Here is a 27,719-nt window from a genome sequence, read left to right as displayed (position 1 = left end):
CATGTGTAAGGCAAAGCACTTCTATTATCATATACATACATATATATATTTCAGATTCTTTTCCATTACAGCTCATTACAAGAAATTGAATATCGTTCCCTGTGCTATAGAGTAAGCCCATATTGTTTATTTTATATATAGTAATGGGTGTCTGTTAATCCTAATCCTTGTGATAATTTTTACCTCTGATTCAAGATTACTGATATAGTCTTTAAATGAAGATTATGAAAGTAATGAGAACTACATATTTTTCTTTAAGGGAGATTATACAGTAATTGTATTTCATATCAGTTTGAAGTAAAAAACGTTACAGAAGTTTGACCTAGTTATTTTTAAAAAGTGCTTTTAATTGTGTTGAAAGTATCATCCTGACAATACCAGTTGATATAATCTTAAAGAACATGTTATCTATGACTTCGTTGACACATTGTTGTAAACTGAAGCTTCATGTATAGGAAGCTTCAAGACAATATTTATTGAAAAAAAGGAACTCTTTGTTTACACTTAAATATCAGTGGTCCTTTCACACTCTAGTGACTAAAAGTTATTAGGAAATATCCAACATGTTATGTAAACATTACAGAGGCCTAATTTGGAGGCCCAAACTTCTGAACAGCTCCTTCATTAAGGTACAAATTATCACATTCTCAACAGATTGTATTATTATTTTATGACTGTCTTCTGGTTATAGGAGATTTTAGAAGACATTACTAATTGTACAAAATAATATGGTATCATATGAAATTGATAGGATACCCTCTTCTCAGATAAGTTGTAAGGTATCTCAAAGTTGGCACCGTATTTAACATTTAATAGTATTCACCTGACAGGTTCTCAGAATGTCATACCTATCTTGGGGATTGAGGGTGTCCATATATAGCACTCCTCTCTTTCCCTCCTGAATTAGAAACAAATTGAAAAATAAGATAGAGCACAGATGGATATAAAAATTGTTACAGAAAAAAAAGCATAGAAAAATTGTCTAGATTTGTATCTAAAAGAGGTTGATTATTATTCTTTCCTTCTCCCACATCGCCCCCTTTTTCCTATACATGTAGATGCCTTGGAACCACCCCTCCCAGGAAACTCTGTGTTTACAAAGCAACTTGAGTTTTTTCAAGATAGCTGCCTCTCACTGGTCAAGGTGGGAAAAATAAAGCAAAAGCTTAGAAATTAAACCTCTCAATGCTTCAATTCTACAAAGTCAAGAAATATGACCCAGATAGTAAATAACTGCATCTTCTTACCTACCGGTGTGATAACCAGTCAAAAGAGAAATTAAGCATGAGGAGCGTAACAAGGAGAGGTGTTCTAACGCAGGTGTCTTCATATGCAAATGCAGTATCAGAGGCAGGGAGTGTTCCCACCAACATGACATATTCTAATAAAATGTGTTTCCTTTGGTTGATTGACTATTCCCTGATAAGATACTTTTATCCTTCTGGGAGTGACTTATTAATTTTTTTATCCCCTCAAAATGAAGGAAAAATATCAATGTGTCCTCTGGGATTCTGTAGCTCTGCTACAAAAAAAATGGTTATCTACTTGTGAGGGACATGGAATTATATGGACAAGAGAAATAACCAAGAGATTAGGTTGATTATTAGGTGGAAAATATTTACATGAGCATACTGATTTTTCTCGCTCTGTTTAACAATTGTAAGAAGAGTCAAGATTAGTCTTGATTAAAGATTCACTTTTGTTTAGATCTTAATTTTTTTATTAATTTCTATGCTGTTTAATTATGCTAATGAAAATTGCTATTATGAGGTACTTTCAGAATTTTGGAATTTTATGCTCAGTTATCTAATGATTCTAAGATAAATTCAAATAGAATATAGAAGTGTGCAAATCACAGTCTATACATTTTTCCTAAATTAGTGAAACTAAATACATATACAGAATATAGATGAGAGAATGAATTTAAACATTTGTATTTTATTTGAGTAACTTTAGTAGTCATATTGATTTAAAAAATTTTTGTGATGGTGCATAATTATAATGTTAAACTATCCTAAAGAGAAATATTTGATAAGAAGTAATGTAGTAGACTGTGGAATTCATGGCTTATATTAATATTTTCTCATTCATTTTGATAAAATAGTATCTATTCAGTTGATGAGACAACATTAGCTATAGCAAAAAGAAGCCAGTTTCAGACTAAGGAAATGTGTCTTATTTCAGTTGTTTTTAATTCATTCTTCATTTGTAGTACTTTGAACATAAGGAAAACACTGAAGACACTGTATGTTTCTGTATGTCACTACAGTAGTACATGTTACCTAGACTTCAGGGCATCGGTTAACATACTCTGCTTGACAAGCCAAAGGGAAAGCATAAAAACAAGGTAGACCGAAGATCTCCATGATTCTAAACTAGATTATCCTGGCATCCTGACATAATCTCTAAATGAATCCACAAGTGACAAAAGCACTCAGAAGGGACATCTACAAACTGCTGTCCATTCAGAGAGCAATCCCAGGGCCTTCTCTTGGACACTTAGCATGTTTTCACTTGTTCAAGTGGGGCTGTTCCCAAGATTTTATGACCAGAGTCTGGGAGGAAGGGAGAGTTCTGTTACGAATGATAAAAGATGGTGATAAAATACAAACATTGATTTTTTTCTCTAGTTTTATATATATAGATAGAGATCTGGAGATAGAATAAATTAAATTTATTTATCTTCCATTACATATAGATATTTGTAGATAACATATTCCTGTTTAGTAGATAAACTTTTGCTAGTGAAAGCTCAGTATCATCCCTGGGTAGAGACAGATGCACGGAGAGCATCCATCCCTGTCATCTCTCTTTTCCTCTCATTGCTTGCAAAGATCTCTGTCATGCTTCTGCACAGGACAGTGAAGGCTCTGACCAGGCTAACCCAGCATGGGTTGGGAGGGCCATGACCTTATTTGAAAGCTCTCTCTCTGAAATCTCAAATGCCCCGAATACCAATGTTGAATTTGCCTGAGTCTGTCCTCTCTGATTTCCCCTAGTACATAACTCAGGAGCTCTCTGTCAAATTTGATGTGGCTGATAATAAGCAGGCTTTTGTATTAAATACAAGTTCTCTGGGTAACTTTTGAAAGTGAAAAGGAAAAATATAGAGAAAACTGAAGACTAAAGGGAGTATGTTTTTGTTCTACAGCAATACATTTACTCTGTAAATCAATGCGTTTATCTGTACTTACGCTTTTTACTTCTGTTCTATATTAACCCCATCTGATTTATGCTAATTTCTGCCCAAAGTGACAAGAGAAGCAGAAAGTTATAGAGTTACATAGAGTATTTGCTTTACTATTACTCCACCTACTGGAATTGCCCTTCACTGACCACAAATTCTAGGACAGAGACTTAAGGAAAAATGAGAGAAAGGGAACTGGATTTATATACATGGACTGATAAAACTGTTCTCTTCAAATTGATTCATTTAATGGGATGATACTTATAAAAATGAGACTATTTTTATTGGGGCATGAGTTCACTATTTAGTAACAGGATGGATACATTGTTTTCCTCTTTTTTATTTTGTGCTCTTCTCAGTTTCAGAGTCCTGATCACAACCTGTAGAAACTGTTTTTTTGATATTCAAATGCTGCACTATGCATTATTACAATATGTATCATTTGCTTATCAATCAAGCATGCATGCTTTCCTTATAAAAAATGTAGGTTCTCAGTGTTTCAGGAATGTCTTCAAACAAAATAATTTCAGAGGAACACTGAAATATTTTGTTGAGTTTACCTTTATATATCAAGATAAATTAACTTTTTTATTTACAAATATAATGTAGAAGACTTTTTGAATTACTACAAATTATACATTCTAACTTAATATGTTTTCCACATTGTTTACATCAGATCATGGGAATCCTGTCCATATTTGCATTTATTATTAGATATGTTTTACCTGATTTTCAGTTTTGGAGTACCTGAAAAAATGCAATATAATTTTATTACATTTAATTAGAATCTAATTAGAGTTAGGATTACATATTATTTTTATATCAAGCACTTAATTTAGCAGATAATTTGTCCATGGCCATATGTATATATTTATTTACTGACATATAGTTGAAGAAATATTGTGTTAGTTTCTGGTGTAGCAAAGTGATTCAGTTATATAGAGAGAGATATAGATATATAGGTATATATCTTCTTTTTCATTATGGGTTATAATAAGATATTGAATATCATTGCTTGTGCTATAGAGTAGGACCTTGTTTATCTGTTTTATATATGGTAGTTTGTATCTGCTAATCTCAAACTCCTTATTTATCCCTCTCCCCACCTTCCCCTTTAGTAACCATAAATTTGTTTTCTATGTCTGTAAATCTGTTTCAGTTTTGTAAATAAGTTCATTTGTGTCTTTTTGTTTGTTTGTTTGTTTAAGATTCCACATATAAGTGATACCATATGGTATGTTTCTTTCTCTTTCTGGCTTACTTCACTCACTATGACAGTCTCCAAGTCCATCCATGTTGCTGCAAACAACATTATTTTATTCTTTTTTATGGCTGACTAGTATTCCATTGTATACATATAACCACATCTTCCTTAGCCAGTTATCTGTCAATGGACATTTGGGTTGTTTCTGTGTCTTGGCTATTGTAAGTAGTACTGCTATGAACATTGGAGTGCATGTATTTCTTCAAATTAGAGTTTCCTCTGGAAATATGCCCCAGAATGGGATTGATGATCATATGGCAACTCTATTTTTAGTTTTGTAAGGAATCTCTATACTGTTTTCCATAGTGGCTGCACCAAATTACATTCCCACCAACAGTGTAGTAGACGGGTTCATTTTTCTCCACACCCTCTCCAGCATTTATCATTTGTAGACTTTTTAATGATGGCCATCCTGACTGGTGTGAGGTGATATCTCATTGTAGTTAGATTTGCATTTCTCTGATAATTAGTGATATTGAGCACTTTTCATGTGCCTGTTCATGGCCATATATATTTTTTTTAAAAAACTGTCTTAAAGTAACATGCTGATAAAAAATATTCTAAGATATTGGCAGTTGCCATGCTCACTATATTGTGTTTCTTTTTAAATGAATCAAAGTCACCTTAGTTTATTTCTGAAGTGAATTTAAAAGTGACTTCCTTCATAATGTAGAAACAAATTGATACTAAACTAACGCTGAATAATGTGTGTTTGTGTTTATGTATGTGAAAAATATGATATATAGGGGCATTGTTAATCCTCACATTTATATTACCTTTTCTTGAATGTACATAAAAAATAACAGGACAGACTGAAGGACTAACAAAATGGCCGCACTTAGGCTGACAGATTGCTTATTCTTAAGCTTGCCCTTAAAACGGTCAACTGACCTGACTGACCGGTTGCTCCCCACAGTTCCAGGCCCATTGTTAAAACTAAGGCTATTGATCTTACTGTTTCTACTTTATTTCAGTAATCAAAAGCTGTAATCATGCTTGGTCTCTGAGTCCATCTCCAGGGAGAAGGTCAGAGAACTGTAACCTTACAAAGTAGGCTAAATACCAAGAAGACCAGGCCTTGGGTGCTTACAAGACCAAAAAAGTGACAACCTCTATAGAATTGGTCACTGGAAGGCATCATGACGCCACTCTAAGTTTTATGAATCTGATGATTGTTTATTGTTTAAGCTACGGGCTATATAATCACCCTGCCCCATCCCTTGCCTGGAAAAGTAACAAAGCTGCCTCTTTTCTTCTAAGCTCAAGACCCTGTCTGTGAGTTACTTGGCTCCTCAGGGATGGGGGCCCATATTTGGGCATGAAGACAACTTTATATTAACAATAAATGTTGTTTGAGGCATTATTCAGCGTATTCCAGTAACCAGAGAATGATTTTTATATAGTGGCAAACTCTGTATTATGAATGATTATGTTATAAATATTAAATATGTCCATTTTCATATCTGAGAAAGTCAAAAAAATTTTTTAATCAGTCATAGACTAGCCTGAAAGACATAAATTTGTGTATTCATTCACAACTGTCATGTGGAACACGGCAATAATCTGAGACGGACTTACATTGTTTTTGATGAAAAATACCCTTGCCTGAGCACAAAATGAAGTAAACTTCTTCTCCTCTGCAGCACAATAAAAGCATGTACTAGATACAAGTGAATCAACACAGCTGGTTGCTAGCATTATGATTAGAAATGCACTAGTTTGGATAAAATAAGAACTGGCCTGAATCTCTGCCCAAAGCTTGGACTGAAATAACCCTGAAAGAAGTTAAAATACTTTACCAAACTTCTTTTTTTTTCCCCCCTCTAATTTCACATGTTCTGTTTTTATAATGAAAGAATTGGGTGGTGGTGGTGGGGAATCCTATTTCTTGATTGGCTTAGGTAAAGAAGTTCTAAAATAAAAATAACCAAACATAGAACAAAACATGCCACATTTTAATAACACAAGTTTAAACCATACATTGAGGAAAAAATACATTTTCTTTCTTTCTGTCTTTTTTAAATTTTTACAGCAATTTTTATTTTTTATTTAGGTATAATTGACATATACTATTATATCAGTTTTAGGTGTACAATATAATGATTTGATGTTTGTATGCACTGAAAAATGATCACCACAGTTAAGTCTAGTTAACATCTGTCACCATGTATAGTTACAACAGTTTTTTTCTTGTGATGAGAATTTTTAAGATTCATTCTCTTAACCACTTTCAAATATGCAATATATTATTGTTAACTATAGTCACCATATTGTACACTACATCCTCACAAGTTACTTATTTCATAACTGGAAGTCTGTAACTCTTGACCCCATTCACCCATTTCACCAGCTCTCGACTTTGACAACTACTAATCTCTTCTCTGTACCTATGAACTTAGCTGTTATAATTATTTTTTTTAACATTTTTTAATTGAGTTATAGTCATTTTACAATGTTGTGTCAAATTCCAGTGTAGAGCACAATTTTTCAGTTATCCCATTTTGTTTCTTTTAAGTGAATTCCTTCTTGGTGTCTTTTTCTTAAGTAACATTAAAAAGACTTGTTTTTACCAATAGAATGCAAAAAGTGCATTTTAAGTTTTTCACAAGATTTTTGAAGAAGGGTGTAGGATATTTTATTGCATGTCAGTGCACTTTTTGTGTTGTTTAATGTTTCAGTGATCATTAAGGCACTGTTTTGTTTGGTCACTTTCTGAACAGACTGAGTAAATTTATAGCTGCCAATTTTGCACTGTGGGTTAAAATGTAGGTAGGACTATTAATGGCAAAGAATGTGTTTCAAGGATGCAAATTATTGTCAGAAATTGAGTTGTAAAAAAAGTAGAATTAATATAATAGTTACAGATGATCACTCTAGAGGAATCATAGTCCCAAATGTCCTTGCATTCTCAGGAAAATGCAAATAACACTATTAATGTTCTGACACTGCCACTTGTATTGCATTTCCCTTAAGCTGAATCTCAGTAATAAGTCATAAGCCAGGTCTTAACAGTTTAGTGTTCTTCCACCTACTGATGAGTATCTCAAAGCAGAGTCACATGATTTAAAACCAACCACCCATTGTTGAAAATGCAGGCTTTAAAAAGGTGAACACAGAAAACATCCAAAGGGGAGGTAACTCACAACACAGCAGGCTGAAAAAGCAGAGGATGCCCTTTCTTTGTGGAAGGTGGCCAGCAGTGTCCTAGAAGGAATAAATGAAAAAAGACAATGTTCTTAATGGAAAAAAAATGAGAAAGGAGAAAATCTAGGTTGGGGAAACAAAGAGACTTAAGAAAGGAAAAGCAAAAGAAGGAAGAGGAAAAGTAGGAAGGACAGAAGAGAAGAGAGAAAACAGGTGGAAGGGTGATGATATAAGAAAGAGAAAAAACAAGGTGGAGCGTGATGAGTAAGAAGCAAAAAATAAGGGAGAAGAAAGAGCAAGGGGATATAAGTGAGGCAGAAACAGGAAGAGGGAAGGTATGGAAGTGGCTTCTCTGTAACTTCCTTTATTTTTTGTTAACATCTGTTGAAGGCTGACTGAGGGACCTCCCCGCACCTCATAATACAGGTCTCAGGGAGGAGGGGCAGGCTGCCTCACAGCCTTCTTCACGTGCACTCTGCCACACACACGTCACTGTGTGGAGATGCTTTCAGCTTCTCTTCAAACCAAACTTCTACCACTGTTTTGTTTGTTTGTTTGTTTTATCTTTTGTGAATAACAAAACTTAAAATTATTTACAGATGAATTAGGATGATGAAGAAATAATAGGCATTACAAATAACTACCTAAAAAAAAATTAACTCAAGTACTATGTTTATTTCAGAAGATAAATGAAATATTTTAAAGAGCCTTATCCTCAAGAATTGAGATCAAACACTTCTATAGTCTTCAATCTTTAAAAAAAAAATGAAACAAAACAAAACAAACCTCTTTAATTTATCGACTCTTCTTCAGACTGATCATTGAGTCGCTTGGATTTTTTTCTACTGTAAAACTGTTGTATAGTAACAAGTATATATAGTTTCTTTCTTTGCCCAGGTTCCTGGCCAGAGTTCGTAAAACCCTTGTAACTTCCTAAATGGTTGCTAAGTATGATTTCCTAGGAGCAAGAGGAGTATCTTTTGTCATTATATTTGGTTTTTGTCCCCAGTTCCTGAAACAGCTCCAGAGCAACAGAGATGAAATGAGCATCTTTTGTTATTCATAACAAATCCCTGTGAAAGACACCTGATTTATGTTAATGAGGTGACACTTGGAAAACCCCTGAGTATGTGGGACTGATGGCCAGCAGATCCAAACAGTGTTATCAGGGCACTGGAACTTTCAGCCCCAACCCACAACCTCCAGGGAGGGGAGAGTGGCTGGAGGTGGAGTCGATCACTAATGGACAGTGATTTAATCAGTTATGCCTATGTAATGAAGCCTCCGTAAAACCCGAACCAAAGGGATTTAGAGAGCTTCTAAGATGGTGAACAGATAGAGGTGCTGCAAGGGTGGCTTGCCCAGGGAGGGTATAGAAACACAGCACCCCCTCCTATTGTCCACTGAAATAAAATCACGAGAGAGTTGTGAGTTAAGTTTTACTGGGGGCAAAGTGAGGACTAGAGCCCAGGAGACAGCATTGCATGTAGCTCTGAGTAACTGCTCCAGTGAGGCAGAGAGGAAGGCCAGGATTATCTATAATTTCAGTGAAGGGGGCACGTGCAGTCAAGCACACATCTAGGCAGAGGCTGCTGCTAGTCACGGGGAGCAGATGTCACCATTAATGGTTTTACTGCTTTTCTAGATGTGAGGAGATGAAAGAATTTGGGCCCATAAAATCTTCTCCTGAAAATATCTATTTGAAGGCCTGTTCTACCAGTTTTCCTGGAGTACAAGGTGCCTGATTCCTGATCTCCACCCTCGACTCCTTTCTGACAATACTCGTGTTTTTTTCAGGGTGCATTGAAGGTCAGCGGCTACAGTGGCTGGTGATTTAATCCTTGTAGAGGCAGATGGCAAGTGCCAGTGTTTAGTTGGCACCACATACCTTGTCTAATGCGTCTTTTTATCTGCCTGTTCATTTGTATCCTTTAAGATATTCCTGGTTGTACAACAGTAATAGCAAGTAAAGTGCTTTCCTGAGTTCAGTGAGCCATTCTAGCCAATTATTGAAGCTGGAGCTACTCATAGGCACCTCCAGCTTATAACTGCTTCCTCAGAAATACAGATGACAACCTGAAAATTGTGACTAATGTCAAAAGTTGGCATGGGGCATTCTTACAGTATTGGGCCCTTAAACTGTGGCGTCTTCACTAACTCCAAATGGCAGGTGTCAGAATTGAGGACGCTCAGTCTGTGTCCATCAAGATTTGGAGAATTGGTTGGTTTGGAAAAAGCCACAATTATTTTGTCAGAAGTAAAATGTAGGAGAGGACAGAGAAGAGTTTTTCCATTTATATGCCTTGACCTCTTGTCCTAAAGATCCTTTCTTCTTTTTCCTTTCTCCCAAAGTCTCTGAAATGCTGGTTTCATGGTAAACAGTATTTAGCCACATCACAGAACACATGCAGCCCCACTTTGCTTTCACTCAAGCCCAGCTCTCCCCATAGCATATCTTATTTTGGTCCTTTTAAAGAAAGGCTACTTACTTTCCAGTGAAATTGGTTCAGAAATGGAGGAGGGATTCAAAGTTCTTTGGGCTTTCAACTGTTATTTGTTGCCTGCTTATAAAATGTCTTCTTTGTGTTGCCAAAAGATCAGCCCCTGTCCCTGACGAGCCAAATAACTCAGAGACAGGGGCTTGGAGCTTAGAAGAAAAGAGGCAGCTTTATTGCTTTGCCGGGCAAAGGGGACTCCCAGCAGGCTGGTGCCTTCAAAACTGTGAGCCCATCTTGGGGATGGGGTGGGGTAATTATATAGCCAGAGCTCAAACAGTAAAGCAGAATAACAATCAACAGAATCATTTTCTTCTCATAAGACTCAGAGTGGCGTCATGGTGTCTCCAGATGACCGATTCTGTAGAGGCTAGTGGTTGTCGCTCTCGATCTCTTTAAGTGCCCAAGGCATGGTCTTCTTGGTAATTCAGGCTATTTTGTAAGGTTACAGTTCTGTGACCTTCTCCCTGGAGAGAGACTCAGAGACTAAGCATGATTATTACTTTTGATTACTGGAATAAAGTAGAAACAGTAAAATGAGTAACTTTAGTTTTAACAATGGGCCTGGAGTTGTGAGTAGCAACCGGTCAGTCAGGTTAGCTGACCATTTTAAGGGCGAGCATAAGAATAAGCAATCTTTTAGCCTAAGTGCGGCCATTTTATTAATTCTCCTTCATTTGCGATTCATGCCTTCTGTATATGCTGTCTCCTTTGTCTTTTGCTTGTTTGCTTTTTTTTAATTAAAGTATAATCAGTTTACAATGTTGTGTTAATTTCTGGTGTACAGCATAGTGATTCAGTTATCTATCTATCTATACACACACACACATATATATATATATGTATATATATATTCCTTTTCATATTCTTTTTCATTATAGGCTATTACAAGGTATTGAATATAGTTCCCTGTGCTATACAGTAGGGCCTTGCTGTTTACTTATTTTATATGTAGTAGTTAGTATCTACAAATCCCAAACTCCCAATTTATCCCTCCAACCCCACTTACCCTCTGGTAACCATAGTTTGTTTTCTGCTTGTGAGGCTGTTTCTGTTTTGTAAATAAGTTCATTTGTCTCTTTTTTTTTTAGATTCCACATATGAGTGATATCATATGGTATTTTTCTTTCTTTTTCTACTTACTTTGTACTAGGATATTCCAACACCTTTAAGGACCCTTGAAGGGCTTCTAATTTCTGAACTTGTGAGCTATTAGGCAGTCTGTGGGGCCAAGTCATCTGACTTCTCAACATTACTGATTCTCTATCTTTGCACTCAACTTGAGCAACCTGATCCAGTCCATAAACTGTACCATTCTTCCTGACTTAGGACCTTTATTACCACCTCACTGTCAGGAAACAGTGCTTCATGAATATTTTTATGTTTCTACACCAATGGGGCTTTAGAGCAAAGATTGCTAGACCCTTGGTTAAAAGATCTTTGAATGAAAATAGATTTTGAAAATTAAAGCAAATGAAGGGGTTCAGAACATGCCACCCAAAAATATGCCAAGTATATTGACTTTTTTGAGCTAAAGGCACTTAAAAAAAACAGCAGGTGCTGAAACAGGCATCAGACCTCCATTTTTCTTCTTGAAAACAAGAGATAAAATATGCCCATGTGGAAGATGTCCTCCCAGCACCTGGAGGAAAAGAACATTCTTATCACCAGAGAAAGGGAGTTGAGACTGAGAAGAATCTGTACAAACCCATCTGGTTAAAATGACCCTTATCTTCCTCTAGCCTCCCCAAATATTTGTTACTTTTTCACAATTAACACGCTTTGTTCAATCTAACATGGAAGTACTTAGACCACCGAAGCACTGTTTGGGCCTTCATTTTCCTGTGAAGGCTTCCATGTACATGTAGAAATAAAATGTGTATTCTTTACTCCTGCTTATCTGTTTTATGTCAACTTAATTCTCAGGCTCAGCCAGAGACCATTAAATTTTGCTTCCCCTCTAAGACCTTCAGAGAGATTTACAGACAACTCTCCTGGAGGCATTCATGCACATTTCAAATAAGAATAAATCTAGCAACTTTCACCTCCTTTGCCCAGGTAGGATACCTTTACATTCCAAACCAGAGGTCACTCTTTCTCCAGAGAGGAGAAGGGGTAAATATGCCAGCTGCCCTCTGTAAGTTCCCAGTCTCATAATTTCAGAGGTGTTCTCCTGTGGTATCCACGAGAAGGGTACATCTGACAAGAAGCATATATCTGACTCACTGCATCCCTCCGTGGGGAATTAGGGCATAGACCATTAGCACCAAAATTGCCATGTGAGTAGTAAATAATCAGTCTGTGTTCTGACGCAGAAAACTTGAGTTTTCTGTTAGGACAAATAAGTAAATTTAGGTGTAAAAACTTGATACACACTTTTCCTTTAGCCACCTGGAAACATCCTGGATCTTAATCCCTTCATTCTCTCTGCAATCTACCAGATCAATTCTGATTTCACATTCTTCAAGTTCTATTATTTTCATCTCTCAATTACTTTCTAGTTTCCATATAAAATAGAAATCACCAAGAAGAATCTCGAGTTTCCTGCCTCTTGTATCTATCAGTCTGTCTTTTATTTGCATGAATCTCAAAAGGTGAGATTCATCCTATATTACTCCTTTATCCACCACATCCAATTCATTTCATGCCTTATTGACTCTACCTTCTAAATATATATTGAAACATTTTTTTTCCCCTCCTCAACACCTTGATTACTGCTCTTGACTTAGTTTAGACTCACATCACTACTGGATGGCATTAGTGAGACACACACCTTAAAATAAAATTGAGATGATGCTGAACAGAATGTCTGGAGTGGGACGGCAAATTGCTCTTTTAAATTTCAATTGAAATTGCTTTTAAAGTACTTTTTTCAGACAATTACTTTGTAATAGAATAACAAATATTAAAATTGCTCTGGATAAGTTTGTTGTATTTATCTCTTCTAAATATAAACTTGACATTAAATGGACTTAATCAAAATATTTCCTTTTTTAAGCTCGTGATTATTTTATGGTGAGTCAGCAGGCTTCCTTATGTATTGTGATTCTGGAATTTTTGATGCTAATTACTTTATGAAAACAGTTCTTATTTTATCCTGTTGCAGATTAACTTACCAGAACTTGTTTACTATGTGGTAATATATTTGAAAGTTAGTTTTAAAAAAAACTTTAAATATATTGGAGACTAATATAAAAATCCAAATTGAGGATAATTCACATTTATCCCACAAAACATATTAAACTGAATATAGCAATTTAGTTTTAGAATCCAGGAAAATAATATAAAAATTACAATATCTTTCTAGATGTTTATTTTCACAAATAATTGATTTCAATGGTTCTGAATCCAGTAACAAAAAAGTGATATTTACCATTGTATATTTTATTTGGTTTTGAGGGTAAAAACTTGATATTTTCCAACACAAATGCATATGATAAGTGACGATTATGAGTAAGAGATCTTTTCATTCTTCTGATTTTCTTGCTAGCTATAGAATATATCTGGAGTTGAATCTGAAAGTAAGTTCTAGAGAAATAAGTAAATGTCTAGCAATGTATAAGGAGAAGACTTCTTGGACATTCGAGAGTGAAGAGAGAAAATCATATTAGAGGGAGGAGATAGGAGAAGCCAGAAAAATGATGTGTGATTGGGAGTCTGTGTATTGACAATGTTAGGCAGTTAGATAGAAATGAGCACTGGGCAAGGGAAAAGGAAAGGGGTGGAAACAATCCAGAAGGTAACAGTGCACCTGCACTCAGGATAAGGGGCTTCAAAGAGTTTTACTTTCTCTAAACGAGGGCCAGTAAAGAAGGTTAGAAATGGATTCTGCAGCTGCACAGTAGAGAGAAGGATACGACTTAACGTAACCCAGTGCTCTTTATAATGTAATTAGCATTGAGGTTTGGGGCCCCTTCCACAGGTTTTTCTGTGTGCATCATGTCTAACAGCATGTGCAAAGGAGATGGGCGTGCCTGAGCACTCAAGGGACCTGAGCCGTCAATCAATCAGGAGAATGCCCCGAAAGTCAGGATATAAGACAGGACAAACAAAGGAGCACCCCATTTTCCTCTCTCGGGTTGGCCTGCCTTCAGTTCTCGAAAGTGTACTCTACTAACTTTTCCTCTACTAGAAAACCCTCTGTTTACATAATGCTTTCAGTCTCCCATTTGAATTCTTTTGTTTCTGGTAAGACAAAATACCTAGGCCTTTTCTCCCTCCTCGTGGTAACAAAAAGACCAAAAAAAAACCCAAAAAAACAAACAAAAAAAAACTTGTCACAGCACCTGGGGAAAGCTTTTTAAGTGGTTGTGACTGATATTTCTTGAAATTTTTTTTTGTAATCTAAATTCCTTTTATCAATGCAAGTTGATGGCAATCAAGTATCTATTATAATATCTATTATAAACACAGTTCTTTGTGTGATTTTGTGTGTGTTTGGAAATTTAGGAAATGTCCTAATTCCATATATGTGTGGATAAAGTGAGGACTAGAAATAGTACCCATAGAAAAAAAAATTAAATTATACAAAGCAAAATCTCAGAAACTCAGATGACAGATTCACAGCTCTAATGAAGAGAATTTTAAACTTTTTTGGATTTAGTCTACCTTTCATATATCAGTAGGCAAAGATAAGCCAATCGACACCTGATTAAGTTGTATAGAAATGTAAAGTGGACACTTTCAGCCACAACTATAGTCCCTCAGTCATCATTTATTCATTCAGTAATTCATTTAACAAATAGCTACTGAACTTTCACTAGATGCTGGCCGGAAGGTTGTGAACAAACAGCTAGTTAAAACAATGCTCTGGCCCTCAAGATCTCACAGGGAAACCAGCATGAAGAAAAACAGTTGTAATGTGTGATAGGTGCGAAAATACAGACATGCACAAGGCTAGAGCTGCTCACAAGAGGAAAAAAAATCTAACTTGGAAAAAGCAGACATAGTTTCAGAGGTATTAGCCTTTGAACTGAGTAGTGAACAATTATTAGGAATTCTTTAAGAATAGAAAGATATGTGAGGGGCAAGCCAAAAAGGAATAATATCATGTGCTAAAAATACAGAGGTATAAAAAGCAGTAGTGTGGTCAAGAAGACCTAGACGTGTCCAGAGTAAGTGTGCATGTGACACAGAGACAGCAGATAACCTCGTGAAGTGGTGCTGCCCAACAGCAGGAAATGGAATGCAGGCCACATGTGTAATCTAGAAGCCATATTAAAAAAATAAAAAGAAATGGTAAAATCAATTTTACTGATACATTTTATTCACCTAATGTTTCCAAGAGATTATCATTTTGACATGGAATTAGTACAAAATTATTAATGAAATGTTTTGCATTAACAAATCATTAAAGTTGGAATATTATCTATACTTACAACACATCTCATTGCAGACAGGTCACAGGGGTAGATTATTTATCAGTGGTAGAGTGCATGCTTAGCATGCACGAGGTCCTGGGTTCAATCTCCAGTACCTCCATCAAAAAGTAAATAAATAAAAATAAGTAAACCTGAATACCCACCCCAAAACAAACAAAAAACAAGCGAAAAAAATGCAGAGGAGTCACGTCTCAGTGCTTATCAGACACATGGTGTGAGTGATTACCTTATTGGACAGTGTACCTCTAAAATTAGGTTGAATGGTGCATGACATGGTTCTTGAGTGATGTAGAGATTGATTTTAAAAGAAAATACATTCTCAGCATTCTCAGGAGTCTCCCACTGTGGATAAGTCCTTTTTATTTTTGTTTAATTTTATATTTATTTTAATAACTTAAGTATGTGCAAGCATGAGTCTAGTGATAAGTTTCTCAAGTTTATAGCTCTTACACATTATAAGACCCATGCAGATGTACACTCTTATAAAACCACTTTAATGCTAATAATCAACAGAAATTTCCTAAGATGAATAATATAATTTGTTTAATCAATGCTTCAAATATGAATAAAAACCTAGCTTCTCTGAGTATGTTCTTTTAAGTTCAACCTGTCACATACCAATTTAAACTACTGCAGAACGTTTGCTAGTGTACTACACAGTGATATTTGTTATTTCAAGGCAAGGATCGATCCTTTTTTTTTTTTTTTTTAGATCTCATATATAAATGAGATCATACAAGATTTCTGTCTGACTTACTTCACTTAGCAGAATGCCCTCAAGATCTATCCCATGTTGTCACAAATGGCAAAATTTTATTCTTTTTTATGCCTGACTATAGTATTCCATTGTATATATGTACTACATTTTCTTTATCCATTCATCCATCAACGCACACATAGGTTTCCATATTTTGTTTCCACATCTTGGCTATTGTAAATAATGCTGCAGTGAATATGGGGGTTCATATATATCTTTTTGAGTTAGTGTTTAATTTCCTTCAGATAAATGGATCTTTTCCGCATTGAGTCATTCCTTTATTTGTTAATCTGCAAATTAAAATAGTTCAGAGTGGTGTCAGTGTGATTTTAGAACAAACTCAAGCAATGAATTCCTTTGTTTGTTCTTGGATGTAGGGCAGGTCATTCAAATATTCCAGATATACTGAGTGTTTTACATGCTGTCAAAATGAAAACAGTATTTTTAAATATGATAGAGAACCTGTGAATTCTCTGTGACTTAGTTTACAGATGGTCCTGTTTGAGGAATGTTGCTGTTGCCACAGTGTACTATTTCTGTGATATCTAAAAGGTTAGCAGGTAATCATTTAAAATCACTGGGGATTTACAAGGTCAGCTTCAGCTTTAAAAAGAGAAGTGCCTGTGAGTATAGGTAGATGTTGTACATGTGTATATAAGAAGGAGGATTCTAAACTCATGAGATTTTTGGTGGAGGAACATAATTTAAATATCCTTATTCTCTGTAAGAAAGTAAACACAGTTAAAACATTGTTATTCAAACCATATTTTGATATCTTTTTTGTAATTGCCTTAGGAATGACTTAGACTTGTATAAGCAAATCAACTCCATTACTTTATAATCCTCAAACTTGTATTACTAAATTATCTTCAGAAATGGAACTGCTCCACCACTGGGCACGTTCAGCAGAGCAGTGAAGCTCGAATAGGTCCTAGGCCTGCCTACGTACGGTACCCCTCTGAGGAAACAGTATTTGCAATATTCACTTGAATATACGTGACCAGGAGCACTTGTAATTTCGTATGCTAACATAGTATGGTAGCCATAATTTGACTTTTCTTCACTTCTGCTTTTGTACATAATAACTTGGAGAGCTCTTTTTTCAAATATCAGAATTTCACTTAGAATTTTAAAAGTCTGTTATCAACTCTACCCTCTCTAAAAGTAATCAGCTGATTATATACATACAAAATTTGTCTACAAAAAAGATGCCTGGAAATCTATTTATTAGTAGTTCTTATGTTGACTTAATTTGCTAAATATTTGAGCTAAGAGTAAGTTGACATATTCTTTTTGTGCCTGTACATGTGAGCATGAATTTAATTAGGTGTATATCCATTAGGAAATAATTATTAAACTTCTTTTGTTTTTAGAAGTTATTTAGAAACTTACATATTGCTATTAAATAATATGACATTGAAAAATCACAGTCTCTATGATAAAATGCTAAATATTACAAAAATCATCATTCTCTGAAGATCATACTGATTATACATTCAACTAAAACAATGTTCTCAACCATCTGTTTTTAAAAAGCCACACCCAGTTGAGGAAAAAAAAAAGATTATGAAGAGTTCAATGTACCAAATAAATCAACAGCAGATCCATGTGTGCTTTATGGACTTTTAATTCCTTAGTATATTAATTTGTGTTTTATGAAAAAAGGGACAGATGCCCAAGTAAGTCTATAAAATCATGGGTTAAACCCAGTTAAATAGGTTACTTTAATACTGAATTTTTCCATGTCTATCGCATAATGATTTGCTTTGTGACTTTCTGGTAGCAGGCCGTGTTGCCCATAGATGTAACCGGTGTTCCGGGTTCTCGTCCCGTCACAGAAAGAATTCAGAGACAAGACGTAGTGGTTAAAAAAAGTAAAGTGAGGATTTATTAAAGGATGGATAGTACACTCTCAGGGGAGAGCGGGCAGGCTCAGGAGAGCGGCTGCCCTGAGTTTCTTTGCCAAGTTAGCTACAGAGGGTGTAAAAATGAATGGGCGGAATATTCACTGGGGAGGGAAGGGTTTGGGGTCATATTCCCTGATTATCATCCCAACTCCACCTTCCCAAAGGGAGGAGGGATTTTTGTCCTTATTTAGTCTGGATTGGAAGTGTCATGGTGTCAGTGCGTGATGGGTACTTCTGATCTGCAAGGCTAATTTTATTGAAATGAGGGCATAATAACCAAAAGGTTACATTCGGACACTGGAAATTCCTGCCTTTCCTCACCTTTCTTTGTTCTTCTTCAGGCCACTTAATCAACCCAAAAAGTATGATCCCTTATCAGCCCAAAAGTTCCTGCCTTTCTTTCTCTGCCCAGGGACCCCTGGTACTTACATGATGTATGGTTTCCTGCATTTGGCTTGTGCCCCTCCTCTCTGCCCAATTTCTGCCATTTGATCTGTGTCCCTCTTTCTCTGCTCATATCTCGCTGTCTGTCTGCTCTAACAGCTGTATGTGCAGTTATACAAAAGTTTCTGATTAAGCTACAACTGTTTCTACAGGACCTCATATCTAGATGAGTAACTAAAAATAAGAAAATGTCTGATTTATTTTTAAGTTATAGTATTTCAGTCAGATGCTGGTAGGGGTATTTACTACATAGGTAGGAGACTTCCTTCAGTGTTTCTATACATTGTTGTGTTCCCACCAATGACAGACACATGCATTAGATTAAAATGGATTACACTGAAATATTTATATTTGGTTTTATAAATCATTGTAAAAATTCGTGTTGCAACTATTGTTAAATAATGACCTAAAATAAGTAAAACATTCTCAGCAAAATATCTAGTCTTAATGATAAAATTAGTCTATTTTTCATTGAGAAAATTAATGCTTTGGACTTTAAATGATTGGTTTTAATAGGTAAATAGAACTTATTATAATAACTGGGATTATTTTATTACATAGTTTAACAAATGGGTTTATATTGTTCTTTAGGTTTTTCTAAACCACCTACTTTTTTGTCTTTTAATGCATTTCAGAAAATTTGTCTTGAGTCTGATAGAACTGGACCATTCATTCATTCATTCAAAAAATATTTATTGAAAAATGTATTATTTCCAGGCATAGTCTAGAAGCTGAGTATAGAATGATACATTAAAAAATTCTTAATATTATGAAAAGCATTTTTTTGGCATATTATAGTAAATAAGGAAATATACAAATAAATCTAGTATTCCTCATGGTGATATGTGCTTTGGAGAAAGATAAAGCAGAGAAAGGGACTGGAAATTGCCAAGATGAGGGATAGGTTTACAGTGTTAAATAAAATTCCCAAGGAAGTTGTCAATCAGAAGGTAGAATTTGAACAAAGTGCTGGAATGGATAAGAAAGCAAGCATCTGTGTGTCTATGTAGCAGAAGAATATTCCAGGTAGAAGAAAAAGAAAGCACAAAAGCAGTCAGGAGGGAATCTGTCTAGTGTATTCAATAAGTAGCAGGGCATGAACTGAATGAGTGGGAGGACAGAAGGTGACGAGGTCAGAAAAGTAATAAAAAGAAAAACAGATCATGTGTAGGACCCTCTAGGTCATTGTAAGAGCCTTCAGTTTTACTTGGAAGTGAAATGGGAAGTGATTGGAGGGTTTGGGGCAGAGAAATAATATCATCTCACTTACTTTTAAAGAACCCTCTGAAGTGTGTTGAGAATAGGCAATAGGGGAGAAAAGAGGAGCAGAAAGATGAATTGGAAGCAGTTGCAGTAATCCAGATAAATAACAGCAACAGTGTGAATGAGCGTGTTCATGGTGGGGATAGTGTGAAATAGTGAACAGTTTCTGAGTATGCCTGAAAATAAAAAGAACAGTATTTTCTGACAGATTGGCTGTGGGAGGTGACCACAAGGTTAGCTTAATCACTTCACAAGCATGAAAGAGGAGAATGTGGAAGAGCAAGTGTGAGAAGACAATGGGACTTCTAAGTGCAGATATTGAATTGGTAATTGAGAGTCATCAGCATGGAAATAAGTCTTAAGTCAATGGGACTGAATGAGAGTACCAAGGAAATGAGTGAAGACAGAGCAAAGATCAAGGACTAATCCCTAAGGGCCCTTTAAATTGGCAGGACAAGAGAATGGAGAAGGGTATCAAGAAGGGTGCTGGGAAGACGTAGCCAGTAAGGTAGGATGAAACTAGGAGAATTATCTGAAAGCAAAGTCAAGGGTATGTCAAGATATGCCAAGTCAGATGAGAAATGAGAATTCACTATTGGTAGCGGACTTTGATAAGAGTAATCTTGGGTAAAGTGTTAGTGATAACAGGCTGAATGCAGTGAGTTCAAGAGAAACTTGAAGGCAGGCAATAGAGAAGTAGTCAGGGAAGGAAACACTGAAATGCTTGCTGTAAAAGTAGTCCAGGGACATCAGGTATTGTCAGCAGAGGATATGGAGCCAAGAAATTTGTATTTTGATTTGTTTTTTGAAGTTGGGAGAAATTACTATTGATATGGTATTGGAAATTCCGTAGAGATTAATAAATCATGATGTAGCAGAAAGAGAAACACTGAAGCTGTATCCTTGTGTAGATGAGAAAGAATAAAATGCAATGCATTCGAGGAAGATTGATTTTAGAACGTAAGTCATCCATAGTAAACAAAGGGAAGGAACATGGGGAAGGTAGTTTGGTTACCTGTGGAAATACCTTTCTGATTGCTCCTTTTTTCTTATTCAAATAGAAGGCAAGGCTATCAGCTAGGAGGGAGGACTGGGGAGATAGAGATAAGGTTTGAGGAGAAAAAGGAAAAAAAAAATAGCTTTCTGGGAGCAATGGGTGTTAACTGAATTTACGGAAATTCTTTTTGATTTCTTGGCATCACTAAAGAGCACGCTTGGTATTAGTGATTATGAACTTAAAGTGAGATGAGTCACCATGATTGGCTGCCTCTGTCTAGCCATGTTCAGCTATAAGGGTACAAGTGTGGAATAAGCAAGAAGTTGTATTTAACTAGGGGTGAGATTTTGACAAAATAATATGCGAGGAACAGAGAGTTAAAGGTTGGTGTCCTCAGGTATAAAAGTTAATCATTTAGTGATCATTTATTCTAATATTATTTTAAAAGTAGTATTGGTGGTTAAAAAGGAACAATGCAAAGGTCTGTAAGGCAGAATAAACAAATTCACATTAAAACTCACTCCAATTCCATGTCCCAGAGGTAGCCGCTATAAATAGTTTCGTGTCTATCCTCCTAGACGTTTTCTATGAATACATAAACAGGTAGTTTTTTTTTTTTTTTTTTTTCAAGCCACATACTGCTTTAGACTGTTCATATGGTTGTGGTACTTTTTCACCCAACAATATATCACCGACACATTTCGATGATGGTTCTTAGAGATCTACCTCATTCCACAAATACAAATACGTCACTGTATGGCTAAGCCATAATTTATTTAAATAATCACTTTTTGATTTAAGTTGTTTACAGCTTTTGCTATTATGGATAATGCAAAATGAACATCCACAGAGGTTTATTATTGCTTGAATTATTCCTTTAATGTAGATTACTAGAGAAAAGATTGCTTAGGGAAAGAGTATGCACTGTTTCACAGTTTTTACTAAGTAGAAGCCACAAGGAACAGCAATTTATCCCTCTTCTATGTTCTTATCAATACTAGGTATGAAAAATGGTAATTCATTTTTAAGTATATACAAAGTTGTGAAGAGTTTGAGCCTTACTTTTTATTATATTATTATAAAATAGTTTATTGAGATGATAGTTCTCTTTTTCTCTTAAAGATTTTAAGTATAAAATTCTATATTCTTTGAGTAATTTGACTTAGTGATGATTTGCTAATACTTAATTTGTTTCGATTATTCTTTAGAATTTTTACACATTTTTAATTGAGTCACTATGATGCTTCTCCTATGTTCTTGTGTAGTCTTGTGTCAAGGTTACAGTCTCTTGGTGTATGTCTCTTTTTTTCCTTTAATGCCAAATTATTTGAATAAGACAAATATCTGTTTCTAAAAGACTTTAAGATACTTTCATATAAAATGGCTGGACCTAGATAAATTTGAAATGTATTTTTTAAATGTGGGTTAGGAAGGTGGAAGAATGGTTTGATTTTCTTAATGGCATGTGACTGTTGAGATTTTCAGTTACTTTATGAGTTAAGTAGTGGAAAATTAGGTTTTGTACAACAAATCATCAATTACTGCTATTTTAAAGATTATTTGTACTTGGTTTTTCCAATCCTTATTTTGTTTTTCTTTACAAACTATTTGGGGTTTTTTGCCCATTTTCGTGCTTGACCATCCTCTCCAGAGACTTTCTATGTATTATTTAGTTGCATTTCACAGGTTCTGCATATGTGAGAATTTCATGGTTGAGTTCTGGGTATGTTTTATTTACAATTTGAAGTCTATTTTCACTAATGGGTAAATTTTAAGGGTGTTTTATAGATTCCCAATGATAATGCTTGGTAATTACTATTTCATTATTTATTTTTAAATTATTCTGTGGCAGCATAATGTGGCCTGTTTGCTAACAGTTCTTTGAAATTTGTTGAGATTTGCTTTTTGATGGCCAATTTTTATTAGCTTTGATACTTGAAGTTTATTTAGCAAAAAGTAAGTTAATTTCTCTAAAACTAACTCAAAAATACAAGGATATCATAATGCCATTACTGAAAACATTTCCTTCTCTCTTACATGTTACTTTTGTCTAGCATTTTAATTCTATATACTTTTTATAATCTAAATATTAGTTGGTATAATTATCCTTATTTTATACAGTCAGTGCTTGCCTTATTTTTAACCAAATGCTTAATGATTTGTGTGACTAATAGTATTTCTCCTATTCCATTCTATCAAGAGAGAGACAATCACAAGACTTAGACCATCAGCTGTTTTCCTGCTGATGGAATTATTTCAATGTTTTAGCAACTATTATGGTGGTTTTGATGAATAGTAGCTGAATAATAGATCAGGATCCAGAAATAGTAAATATTATTTAGTTTCCATTAGAAACTCCATTTCAACCTCAGGTTTAAGAAGCACTTTGCCAGAGTATAGCCTTTTAGATATATATATGGTTTCATTCAGCATGTTGAAGATGTTTTCCTTTGTCATCTTCTTTGAATGATGTGATTGAGAATTCAAGGGTGAGTCTGAGATTCCTTTGTAAATAAGCCACCTTTCTCTCTAGTGGCTTCAATACTATTTTCTGTTTTATTACTATGTAATTTCACTATGATATGACAAAGAACGTATGGTATGAACAAGGAATGTGTGTGTCCTCATGGAATTTCAATATTTTGCCTCACTTTCATACTTTCCTCTGAGAATTCAAGTGTTAAGGTTAGATTATCTCATTTTAACCTCAGTGTCTCTTCACTATGTCATATTTTCCATCTTTCTGTGCTGCATTCTATTTAGTGCAATGACTCAGTTCTCCAATCTTCTCTTCAACTATTTCTAATTTGTAGAAATTAGAAATTATGAGTTTATTATTTTAATTTCATTGTCTATACATTTTCACTTTTAATTGTTCTATTTGGGCCTGTCTCAAATCTACAGGTAGTTTTTCACCCTCCTACACATTCAGTTATTCTTTTACGACTGTAATAATATTAAATATACCTGTTTAACTTTCTATTTCAGATTACTGAAATTTTACATAGACTATGCTACTCTGTAACTGACCTGTTTCTGCCTCATAGTGGATTTTTTTAACTAGTGTGTTTTAGCATATTTTGTGTGTGAGCTGAGTTTTTAGAGGACTTTTTGACTTTTTATTTGGTGGTTTTGTTTTCCTGTGAGTATCCCTGGACTAGATTATAACATCCCTTCAGAGTGGTTTTGCAAGTGTTTCCCATAATATTTCCAAATGTATCACCTACTGTATTAGTCACAGTTCTCCAGAGAAATAGAACTAATAAGATGTGTGTATATACAGAGAGTTTTATTTTAAGGAATTGGCCTGTGCCATTGTGGAGGCTGGCAAGACCAAAATATGCAGGGTAGGCCAGCAGGCTAGAAACTCCAGCAAGAGTTGCAGTTCAAGACCTAAGGCAATCTCCTGGCATTTTTTCTTCTTCTTGGAGGTATGTCAGTCTTTTCCTAGAGGTCTTCAATTGATTACATGAGACCCACTCACATTATGGAGGGCAATCTGCTTTACTCAGAATCTATTGATTTAAATTTTAGCCCCACTCAAAAAATACCTTCACAGAAACATCTGTGAAATCTGATTAAATATTTGGGTACCAAGATATTTGGGTGCCTTGTCAAGTTGACGTATGAAATTAGCCATCACACTTGACTAGAATAGACTTTTACATTGATTTCTTAGCTTGAGAATTTCCAGTCAATGCAGATGATTAAAAAGTTTTATCCCTCTATCTGTTCAGAGGCATTAAGAGTCACAGGTCTTCAAATTTCCAACAAAAAGAAATAGGGTTCCTTGGTACCTCCCTCCTGCTCTGGGCATATTTGCTTTTTAATCCAGCCATTCACTGACTTGGAAGTTCTTCAAGTGTTGGCTACATCTCTAATTTTTGACCTTTCACAGACTTATGATCTATTTCTCTGTTCTTGTGAAGTTAAAAACTAATCTAGTTTACTTAGATCAACATACGATTCCCTGGGTAATGACAATATCTGCTTATATTCTTACCGTTTTACTTTTCTGCTTCCTTTCTCTCTCTTCTTCCCATGTCCTCCTTCCCTTTCCTGCTTCCTTTCTCTCTCTTCTTCCCATGTCCTCCTTCCCTTTCCCCATTTCTTCATCTTCCTTAGGAACTAAGGTATAATTCCATAATAATGTTATCTTCAATTTCCAGATGGTTTTATTGGGCAAGATTTGTGTCAAACAATTCAAATGGAGAATTCAGAAAAGCACCTTTTTTTAATATACTTTTTTCTCTCTCTCAACTTCTATTCATCTTGTACTCCTTTTTATTGTTTTAAAAATTTTATTGTTTTTAAGAGATTTTGGCATATTAAGGACAGTACCTTTTACCTCTCACATGGTTTATATTTTATCCAATTTATATTTTTGTGTTTTAAAATTGTTTATATTTACCTAAGAATATAGTCTAATATTTATCAACTACATTTTTTCTATGTAGTTTCGGAATTCAGTCTAATATTTATCAACTACATTTTTTCTATGTAGCTTCTGAGTCCTCAGTTATGATTATAAAGGATTTCCCCAATTCTAAAATATACAACAACTAAAAATAAAATCACTTTTAATACTAGTTTTTTATGACTTTTAGTGTGTATTTAAATCCTTAAGCACACAGAATTTATTTTAGCTTAAGGAGTATGTTTGATGTTCAGGTTTATTTTCTTACAAATAATTAGGCAGTTACCCCCCAAACTAATTTTAAGTAATCTGTCTTTTCCCCACTCACCATATTTATTTTACCAATGAAGGAGCTCAGCCCGAGTATAACTTACTTAATAGTATAGGTAATTTACAATTAAATTGGGACTTAAATTGAAACCTCCATATAAAATTCAGTCCTCTTACTTCTTAACTTCTGTGATTTCTGTTAGCATAGTAAAAATTATTTTATTATCCATTCTTGAGATACCAAATAGTTTTTTTGCTAAGGGCATTCATCTTTCTTCTGTTAAGTACCAATACTGGTACAGAATGTGTAAGTGTGCATTTGTGTGTGTTTGTAAATTAACTCTCTCAATGAAAAATCTCATAAAATTAATAAAACAACACTTTATTGAGTAGCAACAGAATAATGGGCACAGTAAACAGTGAGTGCAGACTGTAATAAAGCAAATGACATTAAGATGTGATGTGAAACATAACAGAAAAGAATTAATTGGTGTTTGTTTATAACATGAACTTTAGGTAGAGAAGTAGCTTTTAAAAATTGGAGTTTATGGTAATTGGATGTGAAAATTCAACTAATTATATTGCCATGCATACTCGAATATGAGTATACCTGATTTAAATATAGAGAAATTTGTTGCCTTAGTTTTTTTCTATTGATTGGTTATTTAAAGTTGTGGCAATACTTCTAAATAATGAATGCAGAAAACACTCAGATATATAAATGTTAATAAGAAGTTGTGCTCAGTGAATGAACATTGAATTAAGGCAGATGATATCTGCTGTGTGTATGCTGCCATGTCTATCTTCAGTCAGTCGATTAGCATGTATTTTAGTTATGTGTAAGGAATTATAAAACATTATGTTCTTAAATAATTTAATACTTGTTTGGGAACATAATATATTGATACCTGGAGAGTAGTAATACAAGTACATATTATGACTGAAATGTGTAAGAAACAAAATGAAGCTGCCGATGTTGAGAAAAGAGAGTAATGCAGTCAAAAAATGAAGTAAAATTGACATCTAGGTGATTTTTTGTGCCCTTTTAAATAACTTTATATCCACGTTGATGTGTGAATCAGGACAATGAATATGGTGCTCTAAACTAACTCAGTAAGGGATCTATACATAGTCAAACTTACAAGGGTTATGGTCAACACATTTATTTGCTTGTCATTGTGACCAAAACCAACTACTGGCAGCATGGTTATTTCACTCGCTTGAACATTCAGATTGCACATACGCTTTGGTACGTTCACAGACAATGTAAAGTTGAGTTCAGCACTCTTGCCATGAACACTGGTACAATAACTACCTCATGGTGGAGTCTGGTAGAAGCTTCTTCCGTATATTTTATTTTAAATGTAGTGCTTTGCCAAAAAAGCATTGAGTTGAAGTGAAGGGGACTGAAGACCAGGTTTCAGTGCTAGGTCATTAACTTCCCTGCTGGGTGATTTCTGGCATGCTACCTAAGTTCTCTGAGCCATAGCATCCTGAACTGTGATAGAAGGAAAATGACTGTCCACAATACCTACTTCTTGGGTTTTTATGAGAAACAGTTTAGAATTTGTGATAGTATTTACAAGTCTGTATTATGTAAGCAGGGTATCACCAACCTTATTGTATCCTGTGCACTGCCTCTGTGACTGCAGATACTGAGAAGCAGGAAGCGGGTTGAGGTTCAGTGCTGCTGGGGCCTAGGAGGTCCTGTTGTACACTAGGTGAAGCTCGGCTATTACCGTGAGGCGTGATGGACAAAAGATCCTGCATTCAAGTACAGACATTCCAATATTCAAAGCTTCTCCTCATACCCTTTTCCTTTTGATGTTATAATAGTAAAAGGATGGGGGAAATGGGAAAAAAGTACCCTAGAATCATTAGTAATAGTTTTCAAAGGAAACAACAGTAGAAAAGAGCAAAGGGTTCATGGGCCTCCATTCAAGCACATAACAGGCACAAGTAATAAAAGATTAAATTTACCTCTATAGAAAAAGATGAAAAATTAAAATGAGGCAAATTTAGAGCAGAATAGAAATGGAAAAGCCAGAAGAGTCTTTAAGGCAGTTAAACTATAAAGTGCCTATTACTTAACAGCTATTATGGTACAAGACAGTGCAATATTGATTTCCTAGAAAGAGAAGACTCTATATTTTTAAGAGGGGGGATGAACTATATTTTCACACTTTAATCTTA

General features: G+C 34.9%; 2 long non-coding RNA genes across 2 annotated transcripts in view; one reads left to right on the top strand and one right to left on the bottom strand.

Annotated features, from left to right (window-relative positions):
• Positions 1–27,719, top strand: part of LOC116154760 (uncharacterized) — a 147,245-nt gene that overhangs the window by 88,947 nt on the left and 30,579 nt on the right. The gene's annotated exons all lie outside the window — the stretch shown is intronic.
• LOC116154763 (uncharacterized) overlaps positions 6,547–27,719 on the bottom strand; it is a 132,351-nt gene continuing 111,178 nt past the window's right edge. The window contains exon 4 of the long non-coding RNA XR_004138717.2: positions 6,547–7,655. This is a non-coding gene — a long non-coding RNA (uncharacterized LOC116154763). The remainder of the gene's footprint in view (positions 7,656–27,719) is intronic.

This window comes from Camelus dromedarius, chromosome 2, assembly GCF_036321535.1.
Source record: "Camelus dromedarius isolate mCamDro1 chromosome 2, mCamDro1.pat, whole genome shotgun sequence".
In the NCBI taxonomy this organism is placed as follows: domain Eukaryota; kingdom Metazoa; phylum Chordata; class Mammalia; order Artiodactyla; family Camelidae; genus Camelus; species Camelus dromedarius.
The sequence above is the reverse complement of the archived record's forward strand: the minus strand, read 5'-3'. Positions and strand labels throughout refer to the sequence as shown.